This window comes from Nerophis ophidion, linkage group LG09, assembly GCF_033978795.1.
Source record: "Nerophis ophidion isolate RoL-2023_Sa linkage group LG09, RoL_Noph_v1.0, whole genome shotgun sequence".
Lineage (NCBI taxonomy): Eukaryota > Metazoa > Chordata > Actinopteri > Syngnathiformes > Syngnathidae > Nerophis > Nerophis ophidion.
In genome coordinates this window covers 68,947,748-68,952,747 of record NC_084619.1, presented here as the reverse complement: position 1 = coordinate 68,952,747, position 5,000 = coordinate 68,947,748, and the positions used below count along the sequence as shown (strand labels likewise).

General features: G+C 39.2%; 1 protein-coding gene across 1 annotated transcript in view; it reads right to left on the bottom strand.

Moving 5' to 3' along the window:
- The window catches only part of LOC133559676 (C-terminal-binding protein 2-like), a 127,337-nt gene that overhangs the window by 120,717 nt on the left and 1,620 nt on the right, over positions 1-5,000 (bottom strand). The gene's annotated exons all lie outside the window — the stretch shown is intronic.

The window sequence follows — 5,000 nt, the reverse complement described above, 5'->3', positions numbered from 1 at the left end:
TTCAAACTTATTATGATTAAAATTCCCAACAAATATTCTGGCAAATCTAGAAAATCTTTAGAATCAAATTTAAATCTTATTTTAAAGTCTTTTGAATTTCTTTTAAAAAAATTTGTTCTGGAAAATCCGGAAGAAATAATGATTTGTCTTTTGTTAGAAATATAGCTTGGTCCAATTTGTTATATATTCTAACAAAGTGCAGATTGGATTTTAACCTATTTAAAACATGTCATCAACATTCTAAAATTAATCTTAATCAGGAAAAATTACTAATGATGTGCCATAAATTATTTTTTTAATTTTTTCAAAAAGATTCAAATTAGCTAGTTTTTCTCTCTCTTTTTTTCGGTTGAATTTTAAAGAGTCGAAATTGAAAATAAACTATGTTTAAAAATGTTATTTTAATTTTTTTCCTGTTTTCTCCTCTTTTAAACCGTTCAATTAAGTGTTTTTTTCATCATTTATTCTCTACAAAAAAACCTTCCGTAAAAGGAAACAAAATGTACGACGGAATGACCGACAGAAATATCCTTTTTTTTTATAGATATATAGATTTATTTAATAAAGGTGAATTGAGCAACTTGTCTTTTTCTGGCAATTTATTTAAGTGTGTATCAAACTGGTAGCCCTTCACATTAATCAGTACCCAAGAAGTAGCTCTTGCTTTCAAAAAGGTTGGTGACCCCTGCTTTAAACAATCACACAGCATTGCAGCTAATGTAACAAACAGCTTAATACATCCTCGGCCTTTTTTCCCCAGCACTGGATTTGTGGAGTGAGCAACAGCTGTCCGAATGACTTTGCTTAGCGAGGATGAATATTCCCCCCGCACATATTCACAGACGCCCACACAGAGAGGATCAGAGCACTCCATGCCTTTCATCAGCGAGGAGAATCAAACACCTGCTGCTGACGGCCGTGGCCAACTTCACAGCCTCCGACAAGAGACAACGGGCGCTGAACATTTGTCGAGTTGTGCACCAAATCTATTCCAGCACACAGAGATGTTTGAAGCCTTTGAGAGGTGAAGATAGCGCAGAGGCTCGGAGGTGGAAAACTGTTTTCCTGGTCACGACGGCACAGCTCGCAGTGAAATCCTGTTATCCCCGTTTCAAGCTAGGAAAATGATGTTGAGAGCATGTTTCAGTTACAAAGCCAGGATGAGGCTCCTTCCATCATCCCAACTGAGCTGCACATGAAATAGCATTCACATACCACTTGGAGGGATTGTGGTAAACAAACACAGGCGAAAACAAAACTGACCACCTATTTTGTTGAGTTCAATTTACCATATTTCCTTGAATTGCCGCCGGGGCGCTAATTTAAAACCTCTTCTCACTCCGGCGTTTACCAGAGGCATGCGGTAAATTTAGGCCTGCGCTTATAAATTTGAGTGTGATGTAAGGATACCATCATGAAAAGCACATTTAATAAAAAAAAACGTTATCATGGTCTTACCTTTACTTATAAATGAAGTCCATACGCAGCTCCTTCTGATCAAAAGCATCGATAACTTGTTTATAGAAGTCTTCCTTATCTTTCAATCAATCAATCAATCAATCAATCAATCAATGTTTATTTATATAGCCCCAAATCACAAATGTCTCAAAGGACTGCGCAAATCATTACGACTACAACATCCTCGGAAGAACCCACAAAAGGGCAAGGAAAACTCACACCCAGTGGGCAGAGAGAATTCACATCCAGTGGGACGCCAGTGACAATGCTGACTATGGAAAACCTTGGAGAGGACCTCAGATGTGGGCAACCCCCCCTCTCTAGGGGACCGAAAGCAATGGATGTCGAGCGGGTCTAACATGATACTGTGAAAGTTCAATCCATAGTGGCTCCAACACAGCCGCGAGAGTTCAGTTCAAGCGGATCCAAGACAGCAGCGAGAGTCCCGTCCACAGGAAACCATCTCAAGCGGATCAGCAGCGTAGAGATGTCCCCAACCGATACAGACGAGCGGTCCATCCTGGGTCTCGACTCTGGACAGCCAGTACTTCATCCATGGTCATCGGACCGGACCCCCTCCACAAGGGAGGGGGGGACTGATTGATTGATTAATTGAGCAAGGGCAAGGAAAACTCACACCCAGTTTCCTCAGTTTTAAAAGTCTCTGTCTCGATGGAGATCTTCCTTTATTACAGCGTTTCTCAAAGTGTGGGGAATAGAGACATGACAGGTGGGGCGCGAGGAACGGGAGGGAATTTCACTTAAAAAAACTTTTTTATTATTCTATTTTTGCGGCGGCAATGACCAAGAGATACGCGGAGTTGGAATATGATTACAACACTTTATGTACATATTTATATACATATTTATATCATATTTATATAATATGTAACTACAAGCTCCATTCACAGACAGAGTCCCATTGCTTTTATGAGTGTTCAAGCCAGTCAAAAGCCGAAAAAAAATTCAATTTTTTATTTGTGGCGGCCGTAATTCTTTCGTGGCGAACCGCCATAAATAAATGAATGTGTGGGAAACCCTGACTTGAATGTTACTTGATGTTGAATACATTTGAAAATGTTAAGCTTGGCATTAGCGTTCTGTTGTGGCGATGGGGGCAGGTGGGGCTTGAAAACTCCCCCTTGTCCAAAGTGGGGGATGACAAAAAAAGTTTGAGAACCACTGCTTTATTACCTCCTGCTTCGATTGAAAGTCCAGTTTAGAAAACGGTTTTATTTTAGATATGTAATCCTCCATGTTAAAAGTGCAAGCGAGAGGAAAAAATAAACGATCGCTGCTCACTCTTGCTGCTTGTTGTCACTTCTTCTGCAGCCGAGTAGTCGCAAGAAGGATCACTAGCGCCCTCTACCACCAGGAGGCGGGAGTCATTTAATGACTCCTATTTGACACACGCAGCTATGGTATATTAATAAAACTTAGCTGCTTACTGTTCTTTTTAGCATATTCAATAGCTTGGACCTTAAATCCTACTGAATAGCTCTTAATCTTCGTCTCTTTATGCGATTTCAAATGATTGAAATCAGGAGAAGTGTCACTCGTGACGTGACGAGTTTGACCCGGTGGAAATTCTAGCCATATGCTAATTATTTGGCGAACCGAGTTTGACCCGGCGGAAATTCTAGATATGCGCTAATAAAAATTATATTTTGCGAAACGAGTTTGACCCGGCGTTAATCCTGAGCCGGCGGTAATGCTAAGCATGCGCTAATTATTTTAGGAAACTGGTATAACCCGGCAGTAAATCTAGGCAGGCGCATACTATATACCCGGCGGCAATTCCAGGAAATACGGTATCTTTATATGTTTATTTGCACTGAAAAATATATTGAATAGCGAGTTTAAGTAATAATACATCGAGATATACTATTTCGTCCATATTGCACAGCCCTACTGCCTATAAGTCTACAATGTTTTATTTATTTACTATCTGTTTATATTATTTTATGTATTATTGTTATTGTCATTATAATTAGTTTTATTTATTAATGTGTTAAAATCATTACTTCTCTGGTTTGTTTTGTTTTTTTGCTGATTTTCTTTTTTGGGGGGGGTACAAGCAAAAAAACTATTTTGACAATAGATGTATGATGTATGCAAACATAATGTAATAGATAGTAATGTCTGATGCTAGATGTCGATAAAAAAATAGAAAAGTTACAGTACTTTATTGATACATAAATTTCCAGGCTTTTGAGGGCCAAATAGAATGAAGTGGCGGGCCACATCTGGCCCCCGGTCCTTAAGTTTGACACCTGTGGTGTAGAATAAGTGAACAAAAGGGAAAACTATTCCAATTAATTCCAATCCTTTAGGAAAGGAGAGCCACTCTGTGTCCACAAACATATTTACATCAAAAGGTATCGACATGAACACACCAATAACACATTGTTACGGAGAATAAACAACTAAAGAAGTGATGAATATCGATAAATATCGACCAAACACTGCTACTTCCCTTGATATCGATAGGATGAATGTTTGTATCAATCCGCCCACCTTCCAATGTCCAAACAATAGAAGCTCCCTCCCGCTCTTGCTCCACTTATTTACTACCAAAACACAACAATACGTGGAAAAGACGAAAAAAGAGAAAAGTGTCCGTCCAAACGCTAACACAACGAAGGGTATTCAGGCTTTATTTGACTAACAGGTGCTCGCTAATTGAGTGATTACAAACAAAATTGTGTTAGATGTAAATATAAACAGAATACAATGATTTGCAAATCATTTTCAACCCATATTCAGTTGAATATGCTACAAAGACAACATATTTGATGTTCAAACTCAAACTTTTTTTTTTTTTTTTGCAAATAATCATTAACTTTAGAATTTCATGGCTGCAACACGTGCCAAAGTAGTTGGGAAAGGGCATGTTCACCACTGTGTTACATCACCTTTTCTTTTAACAACACTCAATAAACGTTTGGGAACTGAGGAAACTAATTATTGAAGCTTTGAAAGTGGAATTCTTTCCCATTCTTGTTTTATGTAGAGCTTCAGTCGTTCAACAGTCCGGGATCTCCACTGTCGTATTTTACGCTTCATAATGCGCCACACATTTTCCATGGGAGACAGGTCTGGACTGCAGGCGGGCCAGGAAAGTACCCGCACTCTTTTACTACAAAGCCACGCTGTTGTAACACGTGGCTTGGCATTGTTTTGCTGAAATAAGCAGGGGCGTCAATAATAACGTTGCTTGGATGACAACATATGTTGTTCCAAAACCTGTATGGACCATTCAGCATTAATGGTGCCTTCACAGATGTGTAAGTTACCCATGCCTTGGGCACTAATACACCCCCATACCATCACAGATGCTGGCTTTTGAACTTTACGCCTATAACAATCTGTATGTTTATTTTCCTCTTTGTTCCGGAGGACACCACATCCACAGTTTCCAAATATAATTTGAAATTTGGACTCGTCAGACCACAGAACACTTTTCCACTTTGTGGAAAATATTTCACAAATACTGCGATGAGGTGGCGAATTGTCCAGGTTGTACGCCGCCTTTCGCCCGA